At 51.2% G+C, this 15,000-nt stretch overlaps 1 protein-coding gene and 1 long non-coding RNA gene across 2 annotated transcripts in view; both read right to left on the bottom strand.

Moving 5' to 3' along the window:
- Positions 1-15,000, bottom strand: part of LOC147027501 (triple functional domain protein-like) — a gene marked incomplete at its 3' end in the record, with an annotated part of 489,834 nt that overhangs the window by 131,621 nt on the left and 343,213 nt on the right. The window lies entirely within an intron of this gene.
- LOC147027503 (uncharacterized) lies at positions 1,900-3,814 on the bottom strand. Its single transcript, XR_015057068.1, has 4 exons — positions 2,979-3,814; positions 2,726-2,884; positions 2,287-2,344; positions 1,900-2,053 (listed from the first exon to the last, which is right to left on the bottom strand). It is a non-coding gene; the product is annotated as an uncharacterized LOC147027503 (long non-coding RNA).

The raw sequence follows: 15,000 nt of genomic DNA, 5'->3' as shown, positions 1-15,000 counted from the left end.
GAGTTTTATAACAAGACATTTATGAATTTTCTAAAAAATAACAGTATTACATTATACAGTACCTTTAATGAAGGGAAGGCAGTTGTTGTTGAACGTTTTAATCGTACCTTAAAAGAGAGGCTACATAAAAAATTCACACAACTCGGTTCACAACAATGGTCATCTTTTATTCAGGATATTGTGGATAAGTTTCATGACACGATTCACACGTCAACAAATATGAAACCATCAGAAACATTTACAAAATTAAAATATGAAAAAGAGATTAATGTCAGAAAACCTAAGTTCAAAGTTGGTGATATCGTAAGAATATTTTGGTGGAAATCTCATTTTGAAAAAGGTTTTACTGAACGATGGACGAAAGAACTTTTTTAAATTGTTGATGTAATAGATACGGTTCCTTGGACTTATAAAATATATGATTTGGAAGGGGAAGAGATTTTAGGTTCATTTTATTCACAGGAATTACAAAAGACAAAGATAAATTGAAATTTTTTGACTCCGCCCCTTTTTGACTCCACCCACACAAGCCCCGCCCACACAAACCCCACACAAACCCCACACAAGCTCCACACAAACCCCTCACAAGCTCCAATAAATTGAAATTTTTTGACTCCGCCCCTTTTGACTCCGCCCACACACGCCCCTCCCACACAAACCCCACACAAACCCCACCACACACAAACCCCACACAAGCTCCACACAAGCTCCACCCATATTCATCATATTCACATAATTAGTGATTAGTTAATTAGTTCTCCACACGCAACATGTTTATTTAATTAAAAAATTATCCACCCATCCACACAAGCTCCACTCATCCACCCATCCACCCATCTCTCCACCCATCCATTTATCCACACAAACCTCATCCACATAAGCCTCACCCACATTCACCCCTCCCACATAAGCTCCACCCACATAAACCCCTGTCCACATAAACCCTGCCCACATAAACCCCTCCCACATAAGCCCTGCCTACACAAGCTCCACACAAAAACTCCACACACATAAACCCTGTCCACATAAACCCCTCCCACACAAGCTCCACCCACATAAACCCTGTCCACATAAACCCTGCCCACATAAGCTCCACACAAAAACTCCACACACATAAACCCTGTCCACATAAACCCCTCCCACACAAGCTCCACCCACATAAACCCTGTCGACATAAACCCCTCCCACACAAGCTCCACCCACATAAACCCCTCCCACACAAGCTCCACCCACATAAACTCTGTCCACATAAACCCTGCCCACATAAGCCCTGCCTACACAAGCTCCACACAAAAACTCCACACACATAAACCCTGTCCACATAAACCCCTCCCACACAAGCTCCACCCACATAAACCCCACCCACACAAGGCCCACCCACACACGCCCCGCCCACACAAGCTCCCCCCACATAAACTCTGTCCACATAAACCCTGCCCACATAAGCGCTGCCTACACAAGCTCCACACAAAAACTCCACACACATAAACCCTGTCCACATAAACCCCTCCCACACACGCTCCACCCACATAAACCCTGTCCATATAAACCCCTCCCACACAAGCTCCACCCACATAAACCCCTCCCACACAAGCTCCACCCACATAAACCCCTCCCACCGAAGCCCCGCCCACACAAGCCCCGCCCACACAAGCCCCACCCACACAAGCCCCACCCACACAAGCCCCACCCACACAAGCCCCACCCACATAAACCCCTCCCACCGAAGCCCCACCCACACAAGCCCCACCCCTCATCCCCCCTGTGCGCCCCCCACCTTTGACCCACCACCTCCCTCATCCCACCCCCCACCCTTCCCCACACACACACACATGGGGAGGGGAGGGATGCGATGAGGGGGTGATGGGTCATTGGGGGAGCGCACCTACCCCCCCTTGATCCTCTTCTTGAAATTCAGAATCAAGTAATTGTAAACAAAACAAATATAATTTATTAATATTGAAAATATTAAATATTCATTTGAGAGAATGTATAATCTTTCCCAGCAATCTTCTTCAGATGTCTTGTGATTTCGAAACTCAGACACCATATTCTGTTTTGAAACAAAAAGTGGATAATAATTAGGTTTTATAAAGATAATTACATGGTAATATGAGTAAGCCTCGTTGACCACTGAATTAACACACCAGGAGCCTGTCATCCTTTCAAGGTCAATAAAATGAATTCCAGTGTACTGACAAAACCGCGTCCAAACTAATGAAGCAACCAACATAAGACGACATTCTAAAGAGAGAGTGATATTAATAATAATTCAGAAACATTTACCTCCAGAAAATCATGTGTTGTACAAGATTGCTTCAACAGCTGATGTTGTGTGATAGTGCTGAAAAAAAAATAATAAGTCAAGGGTATAGATGAAGAGACAGACAGAGAGAGATACAAACAGAGAGGGAAAGCAACACACACATACACACACACACACACACACACACACACACACACACACACACACACACACACACACACACACACACACACACACATATACACACACACGTGTCTCACCATTGGTTTAATTCTTTCGAGATCAGAAACCGTGATAAGACTTCGTACCAGTCATTATAAATCATTGATCTCTTCAATAAGAGCAGAGAGAGGTAGGTAGAAAGACACACAGAGAGAGACACACACACACACACACACACACACACACACACACACACACACACACACACACACACACACACACACACACGTGTCTCACCATTGGTTTAATTCCTTCGAGATCAGAGTCCGTGATAAGACTTCGTACCACTCATTATAAATGTCTTTCAATTCTCTTCTAAAATCATTGATCTCTTCAATAAGAGTATTCATTTGATGCACCTCATCGTGATATGTAAACTCAATTTCTTCCAATGACCTGTCAGGGAAAAAATATATATATCAGAATTATCATGATTTAATTTAAAATCGATTGCTTCATCGTTCAAAGAGAAAACCATACACAAACTTACCAACTCTGTAGTGAGGTGTTGTCTTCATCGGAAGAAAGATCGCTCATGTCTCAGTTGTAAAAATGAAAATCCCATCTGGCAGAAACTTTGTCTGGTGAATCACTTATAAGGCAACGACGAGGAAATTACCTAAGCATTGGGTGTGGGCACAGGAAATGACAGCTTGGAAAATAACTGGGCGATTGTATGAATCATTTACAAAACATACTTAAAATGGTTTTGATTCAAATGTTTTCAGTTCGTGTTCTGAGATAAAATATAAACACGAGACCTTGTCTCACAGAATAGTTCCTGTTTTTTCACAGCATGACTGTCTAAAACCACTTCCTCATTCACACAGCACAACCGTGTCAAAAAAACACTTCCTCATTTTCACGGCATGAACTGAAAACATTTGAAACAATTTACTAAAATCTCAAAATGATATGTGGCTCAGGAGGTGGTCAAACAAGAGCATTAAGAGAAGTATATTATTTCGTAATGGCACAAAAGGGGTATCTTAAAAAATATAAAGATTCAAATGTTTTGTTTGTCAATATTTTAGATGGGGATTATTGTGCAAAGAAAATTACACTATTGAAGGAATTTGAGAATGAACAAATCTTTATAGGTTCAATGAGTGAGCTGATCAACCTCCAGGTTAAAAGGGGAGACAAATAAATATACCTTGGGATAGCCTGGTGTTGGCTAAGTCTGGTGTTGGCTTAGTGGTTAGGGTGGCGGCTTGGGATCCCAGTGTCCTGAGTTCAATCCCCGTTGGCTGCTGAATTAACACCAGGGGGTTGACTCAGCCTGCCATCCTTCCGAGGTCGGCGAAATGAGTGCCAGTGTACTGGTCCCGGTGTATACCCCGGTTAGAATAGGTGTACCATATCCCTGTGTTGTAAGAGGCGACCAGGAAGGGCATCCGACCATAAAACATTGCCTCACAAAAAGCCAAACCCCTGCACAGCAGGGAAAAACGGATAAAAAGGGGGTTTATTTTTAGGGAAAAAAAAGGGAATCGCTGAAAATCCCCCATTCATTTACATGGGGAAAAGTGAGCTAGAACCAGTATATTCACCCTATATATATATATATATGTATATATATATATATATATATATATATATATATATATATATATATATATATATATATATATATATATATATATATATATATATGTATATATATATATATATACACTGCTCGGGGTATAGAGGATTCTTATTGTCCCGCGACGAGCGTCTCCACCTCGGCCAGGTCGCGCTGTCGGCCTCCCTGGGGTGCAGCTCCCTGCACGACGCGAGCACCCCCTCGTCTGCCCTCGCCGCCTCTCCACAGCTCCGTCCCCTCCGTTCCGACTCCAACGCACACGACGACCAGCTCCTTCTTGCCAACTCCACCGCCCGCGAAGTCTTGACTCTCTGATCTTGACTCTCCTACTCTCTTCCTCTGGACTGACGAACACGGTCCTTTTATCAGCCCCGTAGCTTCGCCCTCTCATCCTTGACCCCCTCCCTTCGACCTTTCACCTCACTCCCCATTGGCCCGAGAAAAAGTGGGCGTGAATGCTTTTTGATCCATAAATTTGCATATATCGATCGCCCTCCAACGCCCTGGGGGCGGGGCCAATTCGCCCCTCGCTCACCGATTGGACGGCAAAAAGTGGGCGTGTGTCGTTTTTGAAGCACAAAATCCGTGATTTTGTACACGCTGTTCGGCGCGCGCCCTGCACGAGTCCAACACCGGTACCCACAGGCGGCGCAAGAACGGTGGCGATGCGACGGTTGCGAGGTGTGACGTGAAGGTCGTGGCGGTTGTGGTGAAGCGGTGGTTGGTGGTGGTAACAATGGCGGTTGGTCCAAATTAAAGATAGTAAAAGAAAAACGGCTATCCTGAAGAGTCGCAGCACGCATATATGACATGTATTCCCACTAGACAACGGGTTTGGGCCTAACTACACATGTACTTACCGAGATATCTCACCTAAGGGACCTGAATGGTGGTTTGCGAATTTGGTAACCACAACACTACCCCCTCCCCTTTTTACAGACTCGTCCCGAGTCGTCAAATTTTCGTGTGCCATCATGTGTAGTTTTCCCCTAGTACATTTTACCTACGGATCCCTGAGTGCGACATTCATGGTATTCGTGTCCCCAAAATAAATAACCTGAGGGCTGCGTAACTACCTAAACAAACTCACTCACACGGACGACTTAAATAAAATTGCCGGCGCTAGGACAGACATGCCGGGGGCGCACTCATATTTACAGTACATCTTAACCTTAACTTACAAATTTTACACTAAACCATGGCCCAGGATCACTGAACTCTGCAAAAGAAAAGCAGTAAGCAGGGAGCCAGGCTGCCCACATGCAGTCTCTGGCTCAAACAATGCAGGTGACAGGGAACGTGGCTGGCTGCTCACACGCAGTCCAAGGCCTTCCCTTTTGAACTGAACGCAGTGAACCACAACGGTGCATGGGCTGCACAAACGTAGTCTCCGTGCCAGCTCAAGCGGCACACGCAATGAGCACAACGAATGGATGCATGAATGGATGGACGCAAACACGGTGCACGGGCCGCCACTGCAGGCCCGTGTTGTAGCTGCCAACAGGGCAGTTCTCGCAGCTTGCAAACTGTTGCCTTGCGGATCCTGGCGCACATGGAAATGAACAGGGGGGGGGGGGTGAAGCAAAATTGAACGGGGCTGGTGAACGTGGGCAGTGGGCATGGCATGGCAAAGGTGATCAGGCAAACACAGCCCGCAGAAGAAGGCCGCTGCAGGCAAACACAGCCCGCAGAAGAAGGCCGCTGCAGGCAAACACAGCCCGCAGATGAACTGGCCGGCACAGGCCTTGAAGTACCACAGCTGCAGATGATCCGGCCGGCACAGGCCTTGCAGCAACACAACAGCTGCCGACGATCCAGCCGGCACAGGCCTTGAAGCAAAACACGGCCAGCCGATGGCACAGGCCTTGCAGCACAGCAGCTGCAGACGATCCAGCCGGCACAGACCTTGCAGCAAAACAACAGCTGCCGATGAAGTTGGCCGGCACAGGCCTTGAAGAAAAACACGGCCAGCCGATGAAGTTGGCCAGCCTTTGCCGTTCAGTGGAGGTTGGTGGAGGGGGTGCGGTGGTGCTGGCCACTTGGAAGGCGGGCTCGGACCTACCTACCTGTCTCCCTCCCAACCTATCGCCTTTGCCTGTCACTGTACATACCCACTCCCTTAATTTGTCAAACCCCAATTTAGCCCCAACTTATTTTTTTGTTGTTTTTATTTTTACTTCCCCACTATAAATCGTCCCCTAACCCCCTTTATCATCCTTGTTCGGCTAACCTATCCTGTCACCTAGCCTACTCCCAACCCCTACGTTCCCTTCCCGGAGGGGAATAAGGGAGAGCTAGCGTCCTGTGTCGAGGCCCAACGAAGCCTCAGAATGGCCTCCCCAGAGTTCGGCGATCTTAACACCAAGTGGGTCCAGCGGCCCACAACGACAGCGAGGGGATGGATGGTGCGGAGGGGTACATCTCCTAATCTACCCTAACCATTTAACTGTTAAACTACCCCGGGCTTTCAACAAGCGCCTCTCGCTTAAACTATTGGTTCTATAAACCCAGATTCCCGTCGCCTGTGTTGGTGTCCTCACAATTTCGGGCCTCGCCCCCCAATTTTCTCTCCGTGCCCTCACACGGTCTCCTGGCTGGGACACGTGGCTCCCTTTGGCAGGCACGACCCTCTGCCGAATCTCCCGCTATGGCACCCCCGGGCACTACACTGCCTCCGAGCCTACCAGCTCCCTAACACCGGGGAGTGCCCCCCATGGCACCTCCCCTGAAACGCACACGTGGCAGGCCGGCCTCCCGGGCCCCTTTCCGAGGGTCACCCGTGCCCACAACACTGCCCACGCGGCTTATGGCGCCCCGGGCCCCCGCACCAAGCTCGCGGACAGTGTCTGGTAGGGGGTGGGAAAGGGGCCCCCTTGGTCGCACTATCTCAGCGCGGGGGGAAACAGGAGGGGGTTGCTGATGCTCGGGGTATAGAGGATCTTTATTATCCCTGGTGTGCGTCTCCACCTCGGCCAGGTCGCGCTGCCGGCCTTCCTCGGGCGTGCAGCTCCCGGCACCGACGCGAGCACCCCCTCGTCTGCCTTCGCCGCTGCCGCCTCTCCGCCTCTGGACTCTCCACCCTGGACTCTTCTTTGGGCTCTCCTCGTTCGACTCTCTTCAGCTTCTCCAGCTACTGCAGGCTTCGGGCTCCAGACTTCCACACCCTCTGACTGACGAACACGGTCCTTTTATCCCCCCGTAGCTTTGCCTTTGACCCCCTCCCTTTGACCTTTCACCTCGCTCCCCATTGGCCCGAGAAAAAGTGGGCATGAAGGCTTTTTGATCCACAAATTTGCATATATCAATCGTCCTGGAGGCGGGGCCAAATCGTCCCTCGCTCACCGATTGGACGGCAAAAAGTGGGCGTGTGTCGTTTTTGATCCGTTTTTGAAGCACAAAATCCGTGATTTTGTACACGCTGTTCGACACGCGCTCTGCATGAGTCCAACACCGGTACCCACAGCGGGGCAAGAACGGTGGCGATGCTACGGTTGCGAGGTGTGACGTGAAGGTCGTGGCGGTTGTGGTGAAGCGGCGTTGTGGTTGGTGGTTGATGTTGTGATTGTGGTGGTAATCATGGCGGTTGGTCCAAAATAAAGATAGTAAAAGAAAAACGGCTATCCTGAAGAGTCGCAGCTCGCATAAATGACATGTATTCCCACTAGACAACGGGTTTGGGCCTAACTACACATGCACTTACCGAGATACCTCACCTAAGGGACCTGAATGGTGGTTTGCGAATTTGGTAACCACAACACTACCCCCTTCCCTTTTTACAGACTCGTCCCGAGTCGTCAAATTTTCGTGTGCCATCATGTGTAGTTTTCCCCTAGTACATTTTACCTACGGATCCCTGAGTGCGACATTCATGGTATTCGTGTCCCCAAAATAAATAACCTGAGGGCTGCGTAACTATCTTAACAAACTCACTCACACGGACGACTGAAATAAAATTGCCGGCGCTAGACAGACATGCCGGGGGCGCACTCATATTTACAGTACATCTTAACCTTAACTTACAAATTTTACACTAAACCATGGCCCAGGATCACTGAACTCTGCAAAAGAAAAGCAGTTAGCAGGGAGCCAGGCTGCCAACATGCAGTCTCTGGCTCAAAACAATGCAGGTGACAGGGAACGTGGCTGGCTGCTCACATGCAGTCCAAGGCCTTCCCTTTTGAACTGAACGCAGTGAACCACAACGGTGCTTGGGCTGCACAAACGCAGTCTCCGTGCCAGCTCAAGTGGCACACGCAATGAGCACAACGAATGGATGCATGAACGGTTTGAACTGAATGCAGTGAACCACAACGGTGCATGGGCTGCACAAACGCAGTCTCCGTGCCAGCTCAAGTGGCACACGCAATGAGCACAACGAATGGATGCATGGACACAAACACGGTGCACGGGCCGCCACTGCAGGCCCGTGTTGTAGCTGCCAACAGGGCAGTTCTTGCAGCTTGCAAACTGTTGCCTTGCGGATCCTGGCGCACATGGAAATGAACAGGGGGGGGGGCAAAGCAAAAATTGAACGGGGCTGGTGAACATGGGCAGTGGGCATGGCATGGCAAAGGCAGCAGGCAAACACAGCCGGCAGACGAACTGGCCGGAACAGGCCTCGAAGAAAAACAGCCAGCAGATGAACTGGCCGGCACAGGCCTTGCAGCACACAGCTGCCGATGAAGTTGGCCGGCCTCCGCCTTGAAGCAAAACACGGCCAGCCGATGAAGTTGGCCAGCCTTTGCCGTTCAATGGAGGTTGGTGGAGGGAGTGCGGTGGTGCTGGCCACTTGGAAGGCGGGCTCGGACCTACCTACCTGTCTCCCTCCCAACCTATCGCCTTTGCCTGTTACTGTACATACCCACTCCCTTAATTTGTCAAACCCCAATTTAGCCCCAACTTATTTTTTTGTTGTTTTTATTTTTACTTCCCCACTATAAATCATCCCCTAACCCCCTTTATCGTCCTTGTTCGGCTAACCTATCCTGTCACCTAGCCTACTCCCAACCCCTACGTTCCCTTCCCGGAGGGGAATAAGGGAGAGCTAACGTCCTGTGTCGAGGCCCAACGAAGCCTCAGAATGGCCTCCTCAGAGTTCGGCGATCTATAACCAAAGTGGGTCCAGCGGCCCACAACGACAGCGAGGGGATGGATGGTGCGGAGGGGTACATCTCCTAATCTACCCTAACCATTTAACTGTTAAACTACCCCGGGGCTTTCAACAAGCGCCTCTTGCTTAAACTATTGGTTCTATCAACCCAGATTCCCGTCGCCTGTGTTGGTGTCCTCACAATTTTGGGCCTCACCCCCCAATTTTCTCTCCGTGCCCTCACACGGTCTCCTGGCTGGGACACGTGGCTCCCTCCGGCAGGCACGACCCTCTGCCGATTCTCCCGCTATGGCACCCCCGGGCACTACACTGCCTCCGAGCCTACCAGCTCCCTAACACCGGGGAGTGCCCCCATGGCACCTCCCCTGAAACGCACACGTGGCAGGCCGGCCTCCCGGGCCCCTTTCCGAGGGTCACCCGTGCCCACAACACTGCCCACGCGGCTAATGGCGCCCCGGGCCCCCGCACCAAGCAGGCGCACCCGTGCCCACTACTCTATCCCGGCCCCCCATGGGCCCATGGCCTACCGCGGCCGACTAGCCTGGTGCCCGGGGTACCCACTCAGCGATACTCACCTTTCGCAGCCACGCTCCCAAGCCCGTCAACAGGGCTCCTGCACCCCTCCAAATGGGTCTCGAGCCTACTTTCCCACCAACAACAAAACGACCTCCATTTTTCAATTTGACTAACCCCCTAACTCACTTTACTCTGACCCCGGGGTCCCTTGGGCGGGAGTCACTCCTCCCCCCAATCACTCATCGCACCATGCATTCCCCATTCGCTCCACTCACACAGACCCGCTGGCCTCACTCACTCACCAAGCACATGCTTCCACTTCACTCACCAACTCTTCAACACACACACCACTGAACTCTGCCATCCTCCTAACTGCATCCCCTAACTAACTCGTGCTCCCACGTCATCCCTTAAACTACAGCACGTTCCTTTTAACACGACGTAGCTAAGCTACGTCCCCACTACACATTCATAAGTCTGTCCATGTCTCCAAACTCAAAAATTCATTTTATTTCCCAACCTAAATCTGGCTACAATCCCTCTAACTAATCCATTCCACGGACTCCATGAGGACTTACCCCTGCCCCATGAAGTCGGTCTAACTAAGCTAACCCTTCCCCCTAACTAGTTTCCATCCTGTGCCCAGGGTAAGGGGGTCTTTCACCCCTTGCCCAGGAATCCTGTGCACCCGAAAGTGAGGCTTGTTTTTTTTTTTTTTTTTCACGCGCAGCACCTGCGCGGCAACTCAGAGCTCGCGCACTTTGCACCTGCCCGTGACGTCATGCAGATGCACGTGTTCCTCGTCCCTCCTTGGACGGTACCATCCGGCAGAGATTCCACTCCTGCCGGATTCCACCCACACGTGCAGCCATGACGTCACCGTGCGCAAAAAAAAAACACAAGCCCCACGTCTCGAGGGGTTCCCCACGCGAACACGTGCTTTGCCCGTTGGAGCTTAACACACACGATCGCGTGGAGAACCCGTCCGGTCCAAATCCGTAGTCCTGCCTAAACTTTGTCCGTCTGCGGGATCGGCAAATCCACCTCTGGCGTTTCCGGACCGGGACTTCACTCTCGCAAGCGAGCACGTGGTGGTGTCGTGCGTTGCACAGCACGAACCGCGTGCTCACTGCTGGGTGAACCCGGCACGGTCCTCGAAACAACTACAGCCGCTACTCGGCTTTCTTTCTTTACATGTCGCCGTCGTCGCCTCCATTCCACACACGCACACCTGCGTGTTACGACGCACACAGTCCACTCCATCACATTCACACGGGGAGACGCGGCTGCGTGCTCCCGCATGCCAACCGACATCTCCCTCTCATACCGCTCTCTCACACACACGGTCTCCCTGGCACACAGCGACCTTGCACACGGCCGTTCACTCACGCGTGCGGGGGCACTCACCCGCGGTGCCTCATCCACACTCCGTGCCTCACTCACACACGCGGGGGCACTCACCCGCGGTACCTCACTCATACACACGGCGACACTCACACACGCGGTCTCTTCCACACACGGTGCCTCACCCACACACGCGGGGGCACTAACCCGCGGTGCCTCACTCACACACGTGGGGGCACTCACCCGCGGTGCTTCACTCACACTCCGTGCCTCATCCACACACACGGGGGCACTCACCCGCGGTTCCTCACTCATACACCGTTCCTCACTCACACACGCGAGGGCACTCACCCGCGGTGCCTCATTCACACACACGGCGACACTCACACACGCGGTCTCTTCCACACACGGTGCCTCACCTACACACGCGGGGGCACTAACCCGCGGTTCCTCACTCACACTCCGTGCCTCATCCACACACGGCGTGCTGGGAAGCACGTACTCCGGCACCATCGCAACCACACCACTCACACACGGGGTCGCTTCCACACACGGGGACGCACTCACACCTTGCACCACACACACAGGGACAACCACCCTGGGGATTCGTGTCCCCACAAGGGTCTCCGGGGCCTCTATACCCCCCAAGCTCTCCGTGCACCTGTCCACAGCACTCGTCCCCTCAACCTCGCAAAGCACGACCGAACTCACCTGGTCGTGACTCGCCTCAAGGGGGCAGACTCCCTCCCCTCGTTCCTGGAGGAGGCCATCCAGGTGCTCGCACTGGGTCTCTACCCAGTCCGCCAGCTCACCCCCATTATCCTCCACTACCTCTGTGTGTGTGTGTGCGTCACTTACCCCGTCTTCCTCGTGTAGTCTTTCCTCTATTTTTTCTATCTCCCGTGTCTCTGCCAACTCTTCACCCTTTACCTCCCTTGTCTCAACTATTATTTCCTTTGTCACGGCCTTCATGCCCGCCTGCAGGCATCGGCCCATGTTCTGCGTCTCACCCCGCAGCTTTTTAGTTTCTTCCTTCATGTTTGCTTCCACTCCATTTATTTGCTTGTTCATTTCGTTTCTCATTTCATTCGTGTTTGTATCCATCTTTTCGTTCATGCCTTTCATTCCGTTTTTCATTTCATTTGTGTATGTATCCATCTTTTCGTTCATTTGCTTGATCATGTTCGCTGTCATTTCCTCATACATTTTTGCAAGCATGGTGAATAGCTGGGCCATGTCGGGTGCGCTTGGGTGAGCCGTTTCGGCAGGGGTTGGGGAAGGGTTTTGGTGGAAAGGGGGAGGGGAGGTGTCATACACCGCGGCCGCTGCCGCACCCACCTCGGGCCCTGGGTTCAGTTGGGCGAGTCCGTGTTCCTGCACAATCAACATTTCCTGCTCGGGGATTCCATCCTGGACCATGGATCCTACACATTCTACATCCATTTCTAATACCCCCGGCTCCCGCTCGCCTTGAGACGCCATCTTGCTTCTCGTGAAGGGTTAATTTAGCTCGCTCGTAATTTGGAGGGAATCGGGGGTCGCTTCTCTCACCCCTGGACCGATTCCCGTGAATTTAGCCGGAGACAGGAGAGCCTGTTTTCCTGTTCTCCGATACCAGTGCCGCGAGGAGGGCGATGAGTTTGTATCGCACGACCTGACACCAGTGTTGCGGTATTCGCGCCCGCCGGCGTGCTGACGGCCACGTAACTCGAATCGCGGCACGTCGCCCACCGGACGGACAATCCAGTCGTGACCCTCTCGGACTAACGCCGGGAACCAGTCACGGGTGGACCTTTCGGTCTCACCGCGATCGAGCCAATCAGCCCCCGCGTGGGATAGGGTTGCTCGCCAAATTCGACCTACCTAAGTACCCACGCGGAGGGTAGACCGGGCGATCGCACCTCGCCGCAGGTCGACTTCGGACACGGGCCACTTAAGCGACCCGTTCCGTACTATCAGAATAACCGAGCGGTGTTATCGTCGACCTCGACGGTACGATTAATTATCGGGCGTACTCAGCCCACTACCAACCCTTTACGTGAAGCAAGATGAGGGTTCAATGGGAGAAATGACGAAGCGAAGCGGGAAACAGTTCAACAATAAAGCACATTTATTCGCGACGAACGGAAAGCACACATATTCAATTCCACCAAAAGCACACAGAAAAAACACAATTCCATTTACACAAAAAGCAAATATAAAAGTGAAAAACACAGTGCAGAGCTAATACCGACTACCGAGCACACGGCAACACTTATACAATTCTACTTCACAGACGGCGCCGACAACACATACCCAAAACCAAGGAAAAGAAATCCCCCAAGAATGAGGCGGGCCTGAGGCCGAGACCGGGTCGCGCCTACCCGTCTGGTGATGAGACGCGGAGCGGCGATGGCGCCTCACTCCGCGGGCCTCGCGGACAGTGCCTGGCAGGGGGTGGGAAAGGGGCCCCCTTGGTCGCACTATCTCAGCGCGGGGGGGAAACAGGAGGGGGTTGCTGATGCTCGGGGTATAGAGGATCTTTATTATCCCTGGTGTGCGTCTCCACCTCGGCCAGGTCGCGCTGCCGGCCTTCCTCGGGCGTGCAGCTCCCGGCACCGACGCGAGCACCCCCTCGTCTGCCTTCGCCGCTGCCGCCTCTCCGCCTCTGGACTCTCCACCCTGGACTCTTCTTTGGGCTCTCCTCGTTCGACTCTCTTCAGCTTCTCCAGCTACTGCAGGCTTCGGGCTCCAGACTTCCACACCCTCTGACTGACGAACACGGTCCTTTTATCCCCCCGTAGCTTTGCCTTTGACCCCCTCCCTTTGACCTTTCACCTCGCTCCCCATTGGCCCGAGAAAAAGTGGGCGTGAAGGCTTTTTGATCCACAAATTTGCATATATCGATCGTCCTGGAGGCGGGGCCAAATCGTCCCTCGCTCACCGATTGGACGGCAAAAAGTGGGCGTGTGTCGTTTTTGATCCGTTTTTGAAGCACAAAATCCGTGATTTTGTACACGCTGTTCGACGCGCGCTCTGCATGAGTCCAACACCGGTACCCACAGCGGGGCAAGAACGGTGGCGATGCTACGGTTGCGAGGTGTGACGTGAAGGTCGTGGAGGTTGTGGTGAAGCGGCGTTGTGGTTGGTGGTTGATGTTGTGATTGTGGTGGTAATCATGGCGGTTGGTCCAAAATAAAGATAGTAAAAGAAAAACGGCTATCCTGAAGAGTCGCAGCTCGCATAAATGACATGTATTCCCACTAGACAACGGGTTTGGGCCTAACTACACATGCACTTACCGAGATACCTCACCTAAGGGACCTGAATGGTGGTTTGCGAATTTGGTAACCACAACAATATGTATATATATGTATGTATATATATGTATATATATATATATGTATATATATATATGTATATATATGTATATATATATATATATATATATATATATATATATATATATATATATATATATATATATATATATATATATATATATATATATATATATATATATGTATATCTTCTTCTTCTTCTTTCGGCTGCTCCCGTTCGGGCTCGCCACAGCGGATCATCCGTATGATCCGCATAGTAATTTGGCACATGTTTTACGCCGGATGCCCTTCCTGACACAACCCTGGTCGCCTCTTACGACACAGGGATATGGTACACCTATTTTAACCGGGGTATACACCGGCCCAGTACACTGGTACTCATTTCGCCGACCTCGGAAGGATGACAGGCTGAGTCAACCCCCTGGTGTATTAATTCAGTGGCCCAACGGGGCTTGAACTCTGGACCATTTGGATCCCAAGCCGCTGCCCTAACCACTGCGCCAACACACCAGGCTTATATATATATATATATATGTATATATATGTATATATATGTATATATATATATATATATATATATATATATATATATATATATATATATATATATATATATATATATATATATATATAT

The sequence above is a fragment of the Eptatretus burgeri genome, chromosome 4 (assembly GCF_056783735.1).
Source record: "Eptatretus burgeri isolate ZD-2024b chromosome 4, Ebu_testis_v1, whole genome shotgun sequence".
In the NCBI taxonomy this organism is placed as follows: Eukaryota; Metazoa; Chordata; class Myxini; order Myxiniformes; family Myxinidae; genus Eptatretus; species Eptatretus burgeri.
Note: the sequence above shows the minus strand (reverse complement) of the source record. Positions and strands in the feature narration are given on the sequence as shown.